Below are 17,603 nucleotides of genomic sequence, written 5' to 3'. Positions count from 1 at the left end.
GACATTGAACTACCTGAGGATCCAGCTATACCTCTCTTGGGCATATACCTAAAAGATGCCCCAACATATAAAAAAGACACATGCTCCACTATGTTCATAGCAGCCTTATTTATAATAGCCAGAAGCTGGAAAGAACCCAGATGCCCTTCAACAGAGGAATGGATACAGAAAATGTGGTACATCTACACAATGGAATATTACTCAGCTATCAAAAACAATGACTTTATGAAATTCATAGACAAATGGTTGGAACTGGAAAATATCATCCTGAGTGAGGTAACCCAACCACAGAAAAACACACATGGTATGCACTCATTGATAAGTGGCTATTAGCCCAAATGCTTGAATTACCCTAGATGCCTAGAACACATGAAACTCAAGATGGATGATCAAAACGTGAATGCTTCACTCCTTCTTTAAAAGGGGAACAAGAATATCTTTGGCAGGTTAATAGAGAGGCAAAGATTAAAATAGAGACAGAAGGAACACCCATTCAGAGCCTGCCCCACATGTGGCCCATACATATACAGCCACCCAATTAGACAAGATGGATGAAGCAAAGAAGTGCAGACCGACAGGAGCCGGATGTAGATCTCTCCTGAGAGACACAGCCAGAATACAGCAAATACAGAGGCGAATGCCAGCAGTAAACCACTGAACTGAGAACAGGACCCCCGTTGAAGGAATCAGAGAAAGAACTGGAAGAGCTTGAAGGGGTGATTTGCATATCCACGTTTATAACTGAGGTATTCAAGAGAGCTAAGAAAGAAATCCACCCTAAATGTACATCAACAGAGGCATGCATGAAGATATTAAAGTTTATGCAGCTGTAAGAAAAGTTAAAGATGGTATCTGTAGGAAACTGGATACAACTAGAAATTTCCATGTTAAGTAAAATATGCCAGACTCAGAAGAGAAATTATTTATGCTTTCTGTCATTTGCAGAACCTAGGTTTACAACAATTTTTGTGTGTGTACATATGCATTTCTGTAGATCTCAAAACTAGAAAGGGGATCATGAGAAGGGAGGCAGAGATGACAAGGGAGGCAGGGGTAGAGAGGGTATTGGGACACAGGCAATAGGAAAACAGAACTGGGCCTGACTGGGAACAAAAGCAAAGGAGGAGGGAGGGGTTAAGAGGTATAGGACAGAGAAGGAGCTCAGGGAGAGGAATGAGCATAAATTAGGGCTACATGGAAGAAGATGTTAGGATACAGTCCACTTCTTTGTGTACTAACCTAAGAATTAAATTAAAACTAAAAGACCATGACTTACATGGAGGCCATATCTTTATATCAAAACCACTACACTGGAGTACAAGACACTAACTTTTCTGCCTCTCTAGTGAGACCTACAATACTCTACCAAAGTGTAAGTAATAATTAAATTACCATGTCTAACTGCAGAGGATTAAGATACTTTATTGTATCTGGTTACAGAAAAATACTATAGTATTTTATTTGTACAAGAAATACATAAAGCTTGAAGATAAGGTAACAAATGGCCAATTATATATGTCTTTGTCAGAATGTTGATGCTTTTTGATGACATGAGAGCTCAAATATAAATATACATGTGATTTGTAGAACATCTTAAAACAACAAAACAGACTCTGAAGTCATGCAGTCAGTGAATATCAGAGGATGGGTCATATGCAAATTAACCCCAGGCTCAAACTCTTTTTAATGCCTTGGTCACTCTGTCAGTAAATTCAAGTGAGAATTTCAGAATGTAAAGTAACAATGGTAAATTTTAGGCGTCTTCCCAGTTTAATCTAGGGTGTGAAGTTTCTAACTGGCAAGCTGAAATTCTTGTAATCTTATAAGCGTGTGTGTGTGTGTGTGTGTGTGTGTGTGTGTGTGTGTGTGTGTGTGTGTGTGTCTGCAGAAGAAGACCTTCCGAGAATCAGAAGCTCAGACAGTCTCATACTTCATCACAGACTTCACCTTGAAAGCAATAGATTATACCAAGTCAGCAAGCCAGAGCTACACAATGCTGAGCCCAGAGTACTGTAAATAAACCAAGAAGTGTTTGTGTGGGATACAGGGAGAGGGAGAGGAAGAGATGGGGAGGGAGGAGAGAGGGAAGGGGGAAGAAAAAGGGAAGGGAGGAAGGGGAGAGAGGGAGTAGGAACTCACCCTAGAGAGTTCACTAGGTATGTGCATAAATTTCAAAGTGCGGGGATCCAATGATTTTTGTCCCAAGAAAGATGAAGAGGATTGTGGATACAGCCAGACTCTTGCGAAAAAGAAATTTTTTTTTATTTTTAACAAACTAATTTATTCTTCAGAGTCTAAACCCTTCTGTGAGCAGCTTCCCTATTGTGGAGAGAGATCCAGCCCCTCAGGCCTCAAACTCGAACTCGAAGTACTGAGGGTCGAAGTAGTGGATGCGGACATAGCCGTCTTCGCCACCGCTGCTGTTGCCATCAGGACGGAAGACAACGCTGTTGATAGGTCCAAAGTGGCCCTTGACTCTTCCAAACTCTTCCTCAAAAGCCAAATGGAAGAACCTGTCCTCAAACTGGCCAATCCTGGTGGAGGTTGTGGTCACATCCATGGCTTCCTGACCACCTCCCAGCACCACATGGTCATAGTTGGGAGAGAGAGCAGCCGAGTTGACGGGACGTTCTGTTCGGAAAGTCTAATGATGTTCAAGACTTGTGGAGTCGAAGAGCTTAGCTGTGTTGTCCTTGGATGCGGTGACAAACATGGTCATGCCTCTAGACAACTGGATGTCATTGATCTGCCGGGAGTACTCCTTAACGTTCACCAACACCTCTCCAGACTTGGCGCTGTACTGGTTGAGCTCTCTGCTCTCGTGGCCTGCGACGATGCACTCCCCCAGGGGACCCCAAACAGCACTGGTGATCTTGGAATCATTACAGGGGATCTTCATGTAGGGCTCGTTGCTATCAATCTGGCTTGGATCCCGCAGATCAAAGAAGCTCACAAAACACTGATACCCCATCTGCTTGTCTGTGGAGAACATGATGATGTTGCCCCCAAGGTCAAAGCCACAGGTCCGCACGGCTGAGTTGGTCTTGAGTAGGGCCAACTGCTTCCCTGTTTCACAGTCCCAGAGACGACAGCTGTTGTCAGCTGAGCCAGTAAGGGCATGCTTGGTGTCCCAGTCAGCGTCCACACACCACACAGCTCCAGTGTGGCCCATGTAGGTGCCTAGCCTCTCGCCATTGACATAGTACCACACATTGACCATAGGGGCTTTGGTCACAGTGAAGAGGAGGTCTCCTTCAAAAGAAATCTTACAAGCCAAAGAGAACATGAAGCATCACTGTTGTAACAGGAGCAGCATGGCGTCCATTCCTTTCTAGGTCAGGTGTAGGACACAAGAGGCAGGCATGGATGCAGAGTGAGAATCTGTTCTGTTTGAGCCAGGGGAGCTGCCTAGAGGGTCAGGTCCACATAAGAGTCGGGTAGGGTTTTAGAAGGGGGTCCATCATCATCTCTGGACTGAAGGAGTGGCAATAGTTACCCAGAATGGGGTGCATCTTTGCTCATACCAATTTCGAATGATGGAACCCAGCTTGGAACCTAGAAAGAATTTAAAATCTACTCCACAAATAACCAGGTATTCATGTTGGTAGTTTAAAATGTGAGCTCTGGGTTTGCTGCTCCAGCCACCATCATTGACAGTAACCTTCGGGGACCACAAGCCTAAATAAACCCACCTTTCTGTGAGTTGTCTTGGTCACGGTGCTTTATCAAAACAATAGAAGAATAGATAATATACCAGCCTTCTTCTCCTGCTTCCAGGCTTACAAAGGTCTATGTCACAAAAGTGCATCAGCTTCACATTAACCTAAGTTAAATGTCCTCAAACAGACCTCTCTCTGAACAGTGACTGTTTGAAATTGAGGGTGTTTGTCCAATCTCAAATCATTATAAAGATGTACATCTTCTCAGAGTAAACAAGAAGGTTCTAGAATCTGCCCACACACTCTGCCCAGCAACTAAAGAAGAGGACAATGAGAAAAAAATTAAGCTTTGTCTACATTAAGATTTCATCTTGCATCTGTCAGAATGGGTAAAATAATAACACAAGTGACGGCTCATGCTGTCGAGGATGTGGAGCAAGAGGAACACTCATCCAAGGCCGGAAGGAGTGCGAACTCATAAATCAACTATGGAAATCACTGTGTCAGTTCCTCCAGAAGATGGTTATCAATCTCCCTCAAGATCCAGCTATACCACTCTTGACCATCGACCCACAGGACGCTTCATCCCACCGCAGAAACGCTTGCTTAACCATGCTCATTGTTGCTCTATTCATAATAGTCAGAAATTGGGAACTGCCTAGATGTCTCTCAACAGGGAAGTAGGTAAAGACAATGTAGTACATTTACACAATAAAATATTATGACTCAGCCATTAAGAAAACAAAATCATGAGATTCTCAGGTAAGTGGATGCAACTACAAACAAATACAAAACAAACAAAACCTTTAGTGAGGTAACCCCGACCCAGAAAGACAAATATGTTCAGTGCCTTGCTCGCTCAGCCATCATCAGAGACGTTTCCATCTGCAGCAGATAGGAACAAACCCAGAGACTCCTGCCTGAACATCATGCAGACAGTGAGAGACCTTGGGACACTCAGCCCACAGGATGTCTCTATCAAATCCCTCCCCTCCCAGGCTAAGGAAAGCTGTGGAAGAGAAGGCAGAAAGAGTGTAAGAGCCGGGGGGATGGAGGTCACCAGGGAAACAAGGCCTCTAATTCATCAGGATAGATCGCATATGAGCTCAAAGAGACTGAGGCAACACGCACAAGTCTGCATCGGATCACATCCTATGCTCCCATCTCTAACCCAGAAACAATATAGTAACCACTTCCAAATAAAAATTTAGTCTTCTTCAAGGGGCTCTCAATGGGAAAATCTCTCTCTCTCTCTCTCTCTCTCTCTCTCTCTCTCTCTCTCTCTCATTTACTTTACAATCCCATTTACCCCCTCCTCTTCTCCCAATACCCCTTCATGCAAGTCCTCCCCCATTCCACCTTCCCCTTCTTTTGAGAAGCCATCCCTTACCCCCTACTCACCACTCCCCACCCCCACCCATGCAAGTCAAGTTACTACAGGACTTGATGCATCCTCTTCCACTGAGGCCAGACTATACAACCCATTTAGGAGCTAGGGACCCACAGGCAGGCAGGCAACATGCTCCGGGGCAGCTCCTGCTCCAGTTTTTGGGGAATCTACATAAAGACCAAGCTGCTTATCTGCTACATATGTGCGGGGGTCCTAGGTCCAGCCCATGCTAGTTCTTTGGTTGGTGATTTGGTTTCTGGGAGTTCCCAAGGGTCCAGGCAGTTGACTCTGTTGGTCTTTCTATGGAGTCCCTGTCTGCTTCAGGTCTCTCACTCCTACCAACTCTTCTGTAAGACTCCCCAAGCTCTATCTAATGTGAAACAAACTATTCTTAAGAGTAGTCTGAATGCTCAGTAGCAGATGACCAACAGAACATGAACTCAAGGCATCTTTGGAAGTTCCTTGTCTCAAAATGTCATGTCAAGGCACGCACACACACACACACACACACACACACACACACACACACGTGTGTGTGTGTCTATATATACATATATATACACATATACACATACACACACACACACACACACACAAAGGACCAGTAGATTTAGAATATAATTTATATAAAGTGTATAAATTAATAGATGTGGCTTTCCATTGTATGTTTTATGGCGGCCCTGAGTGTGCAAATGAATGGGTCTCCACTTCTATATCTGGTTGTGCCTTCTCTTGGGCTTGGGCTCTTTTCCTTCTGTTTGTTTGTTTTATCCTATTCCAATGTGTTAATTTTTGTTTTACCTTATTATATTATATTTTCTTACCCTTTAGATTCGTGCTTGTTTACTAGTAAGACACAGAGAGGTGGTGGGTCTGGATTGGAGGGGAGGTGAGGAGGAAATGGAAAAGTAGAAGGGAAAACTGTAATCAGAGCATACTGTGAAGAAAAAATCCGTTTTCAATAAAAAGAGAAATTTAAAGAATATTAAGTACTTTTTAAAATTAAGTTTGGCTTCTTTGAGATTTGATCCTTTACTAAAGTCTCCTGCTATGTTCCTGCAGAAACCACAGGAAAAAAATGCAGTTAGGGGATAATAGATTATCATTCAGATCCACAGGAAAGAAAATATATCATATTCAAACACTTTGAGCTGGTGTTTTGGATCAGTCGGTCTAAATGGTGTCTCTGGAGGAGCATGTTCAAAAGGAACCGTTCCTACCTCGAAGCCTCTGCCCCATGGTTCTACATTCAATTTTCAGAATTAGTTTTTCAGGGCTTTTTGTTATTGCTGTTATTTAAGCACAGTGTCTTAGATGGCTTGAAACTTGCTGCATAGACCAGTCTGGCCTGGTTATCATACAGATAAGACTAGCTTCTGCCTCTGCCTCTGCCTCTGCCTCTGCCTCTGCCTCTGCCTCTGCCTCTGCCTCTGCCTCTGCCTCTGCCTCTGCCTCTGCCTCTGCCTCTGCCTCTGCCTCTCTGCCTCTCTGCCTCTCTGCCCCTCTGCCCCTCTGCCCCTCTGCCTCTGCCTCTGCCTCTGCCTCTGCCTCTGCCTCTGCCTCTCTGCCTCTCTGCCTCTCTGCCCCTCTGCCCCTCTGCCCCTCTGCCTCTGCCTCTGCTTCTGCCTCTGCCTCTGCCTCTGCCTCTGCCTCTCTGCCTCTCTGCCTCTCTGCCTCTCTGCCCCTCTGCCCCTCTGCCCCTCTGCCTCTGCCTCTGCTTCTGCCTCTGCCCTTGCTGAGTTTTGGGGTTAAAGGTATAGAACACTGAACATAGCTTGTTTACTATTTTATTTTTAAAATACTATAATAAATTTAAAATATTTAGTCCTTTGCTGGGCATAGGATACACATATTACAAACCAATCACAGGAGCAAAGGAAGGGTTGTACAAGAAAGGAGGGGTTGAGAGAAATTTAAGGAGAAAAGAAGGGAGGGAAGGGATAGGAAGAGAAGCAGAAAAAAAGAGGAATGGAGGGCCTGGGAGAAGAGAGAGGAAGAGCTGAAGAGGAGGTCAAGCTTGTTTCCTATCACATATGCAGGAATATGTCATGCCATATCATATTCATGGCCCAATATCATGTGAGATTGACCACAACATAGCTCAGGACACAAAGTTTGACCACAGTGGCTCACTGTAAGAGAAGGCATGTCAACATCCCAGCTGCAATGTTCTCTTTCCTAAGTCACACAGACTCTGGTAAACAGATGGAGAGTCAATTATTGTGATTGAGGAATAGGTGTTGCCACATCAGAAGGTCGATCTATGGCCTTGGTGCATCACATGCAATCTTGGAAACCTAAATAGTCCATTTAATCTTTTTAAACTTCAGTTTCCTTACCTACAAAGAGGTAACATGACTGTCTCACTGGAAGGTACAGAAACTTGATGTATTCCATGCTCAGATCCCCCTTGAGGACCACAGCTCTTGGGCATGAGGACTGTCAGTGGCTCTTCTAAGTTCCCCTCTGGGAACTGCCCTGTGCCTTCTGTTTCAAGGACTCATTAATTCAAGTTTATTGTACTTCTTTTAACTTATGTGTATGAGTCTTTCCCCACATTTATATGTATGTAACAAAACCTGGACCCTTGGAGCTCTCAGAGACTGAACCACCAACCAAACAGCATACATAGGTTTGAACTAGGTTCCCCATACATAGCAGATATACATCTCATTCTTCATGAGGGTCTGAACAACTGAAGCAGGAGCTACCCCTAAAGCTGTTGCTTGTCTGTGGAACCCTTTCTCCTAACTCGGCTCTATTGACACAGAGATCAGAAGGTGCTAGATCTCCTAAAACTGGAGTTAGAGATAGTTGTGGGCTGCTATGTGGGTGCTGGAACCTGAATCCAGGTCCTCTGTAAGAGCAACAAGTGTTATCAGCTACTAAGCTGTCTCTCATCCCCATATTTAATGTAAGTTTCAAACAGCTGTAAAGTCCAAGCCTTCTCAAGTGAATCTGCTGCTGTCACACACCAGTGTCTATCCAACACTCTTCTTGTATCCCTCTAGACATTTTTCATTTTTTACCTTTCTAGACATACCAGGCATGCTCCAGACTCAATGTCTTTGCACTTAAGACTTTCCCCCTCCTTTTAAGATGCTCTAATTCCACATGATGTTCTCCACACCCCCTTAAAATCTTGGTATAAATGAATCCTGACAAGATCTACCATGATCTTAGTATGTATTTTACTTGGGTTTTATCTTTTTTTTATATCCTGCAGTGGACTGGTTGAAGTCCTGATGACTCCTGAACCTACAACAGTGATTAGCACATAAGAAATGTCTAATTCACACCATAGATAACAACAATAAATCAATAATGATGATGAATTTCTTGAACAAACAGTGATTTTCACCTTTTTTCCCCTGTGTGGAAATGTTGAGGATCAAGCAGATACTCTAATTATATGACTGCAAACACAAATATGTAAAGGCAAAACCACTTATATACATACATACATACATACATACATACATACATACATACATGTATACATATACATGTATAAATGTATATATGCTGAAAGGCATACAAATAATCTACCCAGTTTGGCAAGAGCAGCAGTGCATGCTGGGAGGTGTTATCAGTATCTAGCTCCTTCATCTCATTTCTATGACATGGAGTCAAAGAAGCATATGCTTGTATCATTGCAGCATCTTCTCTCCTTTCCCAGGAAAACTAAAATTAATGATGAAGGACCATAGAATTCTGAGGACAGAAACTGCCACCCAGTCTATGGGAGCATTCTCCTCTGCCACTTTTTTATCACTAACGCTTCTGAGGACCTAATCACAACATTGTTTCTCAAGAGAGGTACAAAGCATAAGAGTGTGTTGTTCCCCCCAAAGCTCTACCTATGTGGTAGAGAAACATCATCTCTCTTCTGCAGTTTCCCGGGCTGTTCTGCTTCCCTTGCCTGGATTCCAGGTCTCAGGAATCACAGAAGACTCTTCATCCGTTGACAAAGGCCAGAGTTGGGTCGGGTCTGTTAGCCCAGTTATCTCTGGCCTTAGCTATTAGCCTACAATTCCTGTGAGGAATTGACCAGTGATTTCTTGGCCTATCCAAGTTATTGAGTTCACATAGTTGGCAGTGACAGAAAGGGAATGGCTCTCCCAGCAATACCTGACAGGCAAACAATTGCTCTTTGGCTTTGTGGCAATCTGTGTGCTTTCAGCTCTGCCAAATCGGTTTTTGTTTTTGTTTTATTTTGGATTTTTTTCCAGGCAGCCTTTGAAAGAGAGAGAGAAGACGAGACAGAAAATCACACTCACAAACTCTCCGACATTCTAAGGAATGTGACTGGACCTTTGCAAGCTCCATTGAAGCTTTCACATAAACTCCCGGGATCAATCCCACCCCTGGCATGTGAGACAGCTCTGATTCAGACTCTGTGAATGGATGGCACCCTCTGATTGTCCTTGCAGATTATCTCTAGCAACTCAAGAGGATTTCATTGTTGTAGGACACTATAGAAGAGCCTGGGTGATTTGCATTATGCAAAATTGAGCCTTTGGGAGTATCGAGTGCTTCAGGAGCAAAAGTAACAACCCCAATGCTTTGGAAGAAAGCAAGGCAGTGGAAAGTATGCCCTAGTGACCTTAAACACACTTAAAATGGAATGAAATAATTGGTCAGTCTTGGGAACCCTTTTAGTAACTTACTAGAAATATAAAGGGTGCATATGAAACACTGACAGCAAAAGCCAAGGTTTTTGCTTTGGGGTCCCTTTCTACCATTTCAGAGGGCAACAAAGAAAGCCCATCACTCTAAAATTGGCAGCCCTGCAATGGGAAGACAGCCCTGTCTTCTCAATCTTCTGGATGTGCTGGTGGCTTGGGTGCTATTTGTGTCTTGATTGGCAAGAGTGTGTTCTGTCTAGATAAGTAAAGAATCATCTCTTAAAAGGATCCTTCAAAAGAGCAGCTGTCTGGAAAGATGAAGCAATGCCAGGGACTTTAAAAGCTGGTCCAAATTCCAATATCTGAGGCAAACACCAACAGGTGACACAGACCCTTGAATATGAGGATCCCATAGTGCACTGGATAAAGACAATGTGATACAAATTCTTATTTATATTTCATTGAAAGATCACTTGAGCAAGATATAATCTTTATGGTTTATCTCTGTTTACATTGTTTGTGTCTGTCTTATTATTCTCAAAATTGGAAATAAAAAAAGATTATTTGATTCTCCATTATTTTAAGTGTGCTAGCTTGGCATTTGGTGTCCTTAACAACCTTGAATAGCATACTTTCACATCCCATCTACTGCCATCCACTTCTCCCATTGAACAACGTGTCTGTAAGTCCTTAACAGTGGCCACTGTTGTTCGTTTTCTTCCACATCCTTCTCCAGAACACCACCAGGTCAGACTATCTTCACTTCCCAAGGCAAAGCCAAGTGGCCCCTCCTTTGGAGAAGTTCACAATGATCATCCAAAGCAGTATTTGTTTCTGCACATAACATGATCCTCTTGCATTGTGTAATGGAATTGCTGTGTTACATTAGTTCACTATGCATAGGTTTTCTGTCCTACTTTACCAAGAAGTTTTCAGTGATCTGGGTCATTCCTTCTGACTAACTCAGCAAACATTTCATGAATAGATATATGGGAGATGAAACTCATAATGTTTTTTTCACTTCCTGTTTTATAGAGAAGAAAATTACAATCCAGAGAGAATCAGTCTTGTCCTAAATATCATCAAAGCTGAAAACAACATTACATCCAAAGGTCTTTGCTAGGTCCCTGTTCATGTATAATGTTAGAACTGCTATAGAGTTTTTGCTACTGACAAGAATGTATATGTAGTGAGAAGGGATCACAAATGATGATGAAAATAAAGAAAGCAATATTTTATTAAAATTCTAGAATTAGAGGTCAAGAACAGGGGTTCTTGAAAGAAGCAAGAGTGGGGGCCGACTCTAACTCTGTTGCCTTCCCTTGGATATCTTTCCCCTAACTGGGCTGCCTCATCTAGCCTCACTGGAAGATGTAATTAGTCCTACTGCAACTTGATATGCCATAGTGAGTTGATATACATGGGAGGCCTCCCTTTTTCTGAGAAGAAAGGGGATGGGATGGGGTCAGAGGAGGGGAGGGGAGAGGAAGGAACTGGGAGGAGAGGAAAAAGGGGAAGCTGTAATCCAGATATAAAGTAAATAAATAAAATTAACAAAAAAAAAATCAAGTGAAGGACCTGAATGTCTCTATCCATAGAGTGATGCTAGATGTTCCCTTATCCTAAGTAGTGATTTTGCTTTCCCCAAATACTCATCATGCATGAATATGCTGCCCAATCAAGGTCGTATGTAGAGTAACATGTTGTTGTTAGAGCAGAATTGTCTCCAAGCCCCTGGAATGGTGTATGGTGGGATATAAACAGGATTTTTAAAAATCTACTTCCTTTGTATCTACTTATATCCTTCAAGGTACATAAGTACTCAATTTGGCAATTGCCTGCCAGGGGAAACTTTAGCTTAGAGAAAAGAAATTTACTAATGTTAATAATTTATCAAATTCAATGAGCAAAAGAACCTCTGAGGGTCCTATTAATATTATGCTTCTATTTCTCACAGATTTAATGCAAGTTAAGACAAATGCAAAGACCATCAACCCTTGGGATCTAATCTCTCTGCCTCCCAGAGTCCCAGTCACCATAAGAACTGGTGACCAAGAAATTTGCCCTTAGACCAAGAAGCATTCCCTTGTGAGTGACTTTCAACAAACTGCTGAAAGCTAGACAGTGTAATTTTATCATTATCACATCCGCTGGCTCACTGATGTGTTTATAACGTGCAGAAACTTTCCTAAAGCACAAGGCCATAATTGCTGGGTCAATTCACAGGGCAGTTGATATTCTCCAAGAGTGCTATGGAGCAGGACGTTAATGGCATGGAGCAGCGATGGAATGTTGCAGTAAAGGAAGTTTAAAGTATATGCGACATCACCAAGGGTAGCAGGCGATGAATGAAATAAAACGGGGAAACAGCTTGGTTTGGTTAAAATGCCACCTTTATGTCATGATGATGATCATCATTTTATCATCTTTAAGGCATCACTATCTGTAGCTTCAGAATCACGGCGCTGCCACATCATATGCACACATGCACACAATGTGTACGCATGCACAGATGTACATGCAAAAGGATGTAGTTCAATTGGTTCATTTCCAATTTGGTTTTAGCAGGTGAGTTCAGAAATAATTATGCACATATTTGTGTATACACACATGCACACACTTTATACAGAGAGTGTATATTTTGGTCAGGAAAATAAGGATTTCTCTAAAAGCAGTAACAATATGCAAATACAGAGTGGTTTGCCTACACTGGATGAAGTGACTCTAGAATGAGTAAGTATTTCTGTATAAGTCCTAGGACTCAATTCACTTTCGCTGAGTCTAAGACTATCAGATTTGCACTTTCTTTCTATCCTATGCTCTCGATCTAGGTATCTCTGTCATTTCTGACTCTAGTTATAAATAATACCCTAACATTTGAAGTTCTGATTTATACTTTTAACCACCTCCTGGCTTGTTGCTAGATATGGATGCTCTCCAGATCCCTACCGTGTACTGTATCATAAAAGTGACTGCCTGAACACTGGGGAAATGCCTTGGCAGTTAGGAATACTTGCTGCCCTTGAAGGGGATCTGGATTCAATTCTCAGTACCCATGTGGCCACTCACAGTCATGGGTCACTCTAGTACCAAGAGATCTGATGTCCTCTTCTGGCCTCTGAGTGTGTCATGCATGTAAGTGGTAAGCAGACATATATGCAAAACCCCCATAAGATAATACATAATATACATATATGCGCTCTCTGTGTGTGTATGTATGTATGTATGTATGTATGTATGTATGTATGTATGTCTGTATGTATGTATGTATGTACCAAAGTTTAGATAGTTTGACCTTCAAAAGGCAGGCCATGGAATTATACCCAGAATAGAAGGCTCAGAGCGGGATCATCATCCAAGGCACACATAGATCAAAATCTGATGTTTTAGAGTATTAATATGAACACTAAAAGATTAAAATAAAGCACTTTAAAGAATACTTTATTATTTTTATTTATGTCCACGTAAATATGCCTGTGTGAGTTTATGTGCACCAGCTGTGGAGAGGTGCCTTCAGAGGACAATGTGCATTAGATCCCATGGGACTTGAGTTACACATGTGGTTGTGAGAAGCCCAATGTGAACAGTGATAACCTAGCCATAGTCTTCTAAAAGAGCAGTACTCGCTTTTAACCTACATGCCATCTTTCTGGTCCCAACTCATGCATCTTAAACTAAGATCGATGATATAATTTTTTAGTGCCTGGAAGAGAAAAGTGTTATCTCAAATTATAACTGACTTTGTATCTGTTTCAACTGAGACCCCAAGAAAATAGGAACAGAGCCCTTCCATTCTGAATGAATGTATGAAGTTATCTATAAAGGTACTTAGTAGGGCTGAAAGGGGGACTTGAGATGGGAAAGAAAATCTCACTGGAAAAAGTTAATGCATGTCAGAGTACTTTCTCTCCAAAAATAACCCAGGAATTTCTGGACAATATACCTCTGCCTCCTCTGTCTCTGAACCACAGAGAAGGGTTCAAGAGTTCTGTATGGTTACCTAGAGTTTGCAGGACAGAATAAACCTACATCTAACATCAAGAGAGATATAAATGGAGAGAACTGAGTAAACAGGCTATCATGACATATCAACACTTCCATAGAAAGTGGTTTGCCTAGGGGATTCTCATCCCCAGTAGATGAGAATCTTAATAAGTCAGGGATACATAAGAAGATCAAATGAGGAAAACTCAGAAAAACTTAACACAGCAGCTGCAGAAACAGCAGCACCATCAGGTGACAGACACAAATATAAGAATATCTGTGTTCGTATTCAAGTAAATATAGAGAGAGTTGAAGTGGAAACTTAAGGGTCCTTTGAAGAGTCGGTTGTGTTGGATGGTGTTTTGCTGAGGCAAACATATGAAGGAATGTTTAGCTGAAGTGGACACAGGTGAAAGGATGTTCTATTAAAGCAAGCATGTGAAAGGACACGTGATGAAGAATTCTTCACTAATGATGCCTGTATCAGTCCACCTTACATTGTGTAGTTAAACCACATTTGTCAAGACTCCAAAGAGAGAAATGGATCAAAAAACTTTTGGTACAGTTTGTTGCCACTTCTGCTGACTAAGGCTGATTGGCACAGTGATGTTGACTGAGACAGACACACGTGCTGAGGCAATGCCTGTAGAGGACACATGATATTAGGAAGGATATAAATAGAACTCCAAAGACAGTAACAAGGGCTGAGCTAGGTTTGCTTATAGAGCTAGCTGTTCAAGCTTGTTAGTCTCAAGTCTTTGCTGATCTTCAAATAGTTGAGAGGCATAGCTAAGAACATCTCCTGGCATTCCTGCTGGTCCCCCCTGCTGACATGTGCTGAGGCCGAGGCCTGGCTGTCTCTGCTAGGTTGTGTCACCACTATTCTAATTCTTCTGAACTGCACTGCTGGTGTAGCTGTGCAGTGTTTGTGAGTGAATAGGGCTGTCTCCACCAACCTGTGAACTGAACTGCTGATTTCCAGATAACGCAGGCAGGAGTTATCTGCCTAAACCACTAAACAGGTCTACTTCTCCCATATCCTTCCTTTTCCACTACCTCTGGTGGGTGGTTGGCAAGAAGGGAGGTTAAAGTATTTAAAAACCATGTATAAAGGTAGGAGGCAGAAACTGGAAAGAACCCAGATGTCCTTCAACAGAGGAATGGGTATAGAAAATGTGGTACATTTACACAATGGAGTACTTCTCAGCTATTAAAAACAATGACTTCATGAAATTCGTAGTCAAATGGATGGAAGTAGAAAATATCATCCTCAGTGAGGTAACCCAATCACAGAAAAACACACAGATATACACTCACTGATAAGTGGATATTAGCCCCAAAGCTCAGAATACCCAAGATACTATTCACAGACAATATGAAGCTCAAGAAGAAGGAAGGTCAAATGTGGATGCTTCAGTCTTTCTTAGAAGGGGAAGCAAAATACTCATGGGAGGAAATACAGGGTCAAAGAATGGAGTAGAGACTGAAGGAAAGGCCATCCAGAGACTGCCTCACCTGAGGATCCATCCCATATGCAGCCACCAAACCCAATCACTATTGCTGATGCCAAGAAGTGCTTGCTGACAGAAACCTAATAAGACTTTGTCAGAGCCTTACTGATACAGATGAGGATGCTTGAAGCTAACCATTGGACTGAACATGGGGACCCCAATGGAGGAGTTAGAGAAAGGACTGAAGGAGTTAAAGGGGTTTGCAACCCCATAGGAAGAACAATATCAACCAACCAGACCACCCAGAGCTTCTGGGCACTAAACTACCAATCAAAGAGTACACATGGAGGGACCCATGGCTCCAGCTGCATATATAACAGAGGATGGCATTGTCTGGCATCAATATGAGGAGAAGCCCTTGCTTGCTGCCAAGCCTAAAAACTGAGTTCTGGCCCCAGAACCAACAAGGTAGGAGGCAACGGACTTTTACACACTGTCCTTTGACTTCCATCCACGTGCCATTATACATGAACATTCAAGCATATGCACACGTGCAAATAAATAAGTGAAAAATTATCAAGTGAAGATTATAGAACTTAAATATAAGGTACTTAAATTCATAACTTAGCTAAGAGTTAAATAACAGACTAAACATGGTGGAAGAAAGAATTTGTGAACTCGCCATGGATCAACAGAAAATATTCAATCATAAAGAGAAATAAGGAACTACAAATACAGGAAAAAAACACACACGATATATGATATATGACATTTCCTTAAAATGTTGTCAGTCTCAAGAAGAGAAAGAAGTAACATGTTATAAGTGGCATGTGACATCAGACTACTCAGAGACCTTGAAAAACCAACAAGAGATCCGAGAACGCAGAGACATAACGACTCTGAAATGTCTACAATAGCGCGTCCACCAAGCAAAGCACGCTACGGCAATTTCCACAATGCTTGACAGGACGAGCAAAGCTTGTGAAAACTCGAGTCAATGAGCCAAGGCTGCTTCCCTTCATGGGGCAGTGAGGGACCAGCTGACTTTTCTACCTAAACTAACACCAGAGAACTCGGATAATGTTTTAAAGTCCCAGGGGAAGGAGTAGTGACAATTCAAAGTCCTGTAGCTAGAGAAAATAGATATCAAAGCGAAAGAGAAAAAAACATAAGATTTCTCCCATACTCTCTCTGTAACAAATCTATTACAAATAGAAATATAAATGTAAATGAAGGAGGAATAAAGAAGGCAAAATTCTAAAAATAAAATTGAGAGACTATTCTCAAATAAGATTAATGCTAGCCACTTTCCTTGTTCATAAAACACAAAAGTTACTAATATGTAGGGGAAAAAATGACCAGTTACATTTTCTTGAATTGAAAACCCTGTACAAAACAAAACAAAACAAAAATAACCATAACTCAAACCAAACCAAACAAACAAACAAAAATCCGAGCATCCACAGTCTCTATACTTAAAGTCCGAGGCAGGGAGGTTTCGAACTTGGAAGTAACCTAGGCTATACAGGGAGATACTGTCCCTAAAACCAACAAACAAATAAGATATTGAAAAAGCCAAGTCCCAGGCAAAAAGAAGACACACGTGTCTAACAAAAGCTATAGAACTCTTATAAAACTGAAAAAAGAACCAGCCTTCCAACTTTAAAGCATTACTCAATTGTTTGGTAAAATATTCAGATAGTCAATAGATATCAAGGTGCTGTGAATAGGTGTCGTCCACCCTCCCCACCGTTCTCTTGCAGATGCGAACTGCAATTGACATTCTAAAAGTTGAGTGCAAAAAACCAATCAGACCTTGGTGGAACGAGTCCACTTAGTTACATGTCATTCCAACTCTGACCAGCCCCACACTTTCCCAACTCTGGAAGCTGAGTGATGAAATGAACTTTTCTGTGTTTTAGAGGATTTTGTGTGTCAAAAGGAGATAAAAGACCTGAAGAGGTTTTGGATTTTTGGTGTTGTTTGTTTGTTTGTTTGTTTCTTGGAAATTAAATGAAATCTCTCAGAGAGTATTCAGTCTGAGCCTGGTGAGACAGACACAGAGCAAACAATGAGTAGCTCGTTATTATTATCACAGACGGGCTATTTTTACTCTTATCTGAACAACTTGCACAAGAAAGCATAGCATTGCTGCTTGAAATCAGTGGAGCTAGAAATAGCCCTCCCCATTCAACATCATTTTTATGCACAATTATGAGCCCACGATGGGTGTGCTTTGTCCCTTTTATTAAAGTATCCTTGGGCCAAAAATAACATTTACATGAATTGCATCAGAAATAAACACACACCAAGTGCCTGTGATGTTCAGGATGGATGGAGAGGCTTGGCACCTGCTATCTCTCCACCCCCTCATGCTTCAGGGCTTTCCTTACGCTTGCCTGAGAAACTCACTAAAAGATTTTCATTTTATTTCTTTAATCTGCCATCCAGACTAGCGTTTGCTTTTTTCACTCTAAGAAAATATATTTCT

General features: G+C 41.9%; 1 pseudogene; it reads right to left on the bottom strand.

The window, feature by feature from the left end:
* Positions 1–2,254: 2,254 nt before the first annotated feature.
* Positions 2,255–3,286, bottom strand: Eif3i-ps1 (eukaryotic translation initiation factor 3, subunit I, pseudogene 1; annotated as a pseudogene).
* Between the last annotated feature and the right edge of the window lie 14,317 nt (positions 3,287–17,603).

The sequence above is a fragment of the Rattus norvegicus genome, chromosome 2 (assembly GCF_036323735.1).
Source record: "Rattus norvegicus strain BN/NHsdMcwi chromosome 2, GRCr8, whole genome shotgun sequence".
NCBI lineage: Eukaryota > Metazoa > Chordata > Mammalia > Rodentia > Muridae > Rattus > Rattus norvegicus.
This window is presented reverse-complemented; position numbering and strand designations above follow the sequence as displayed.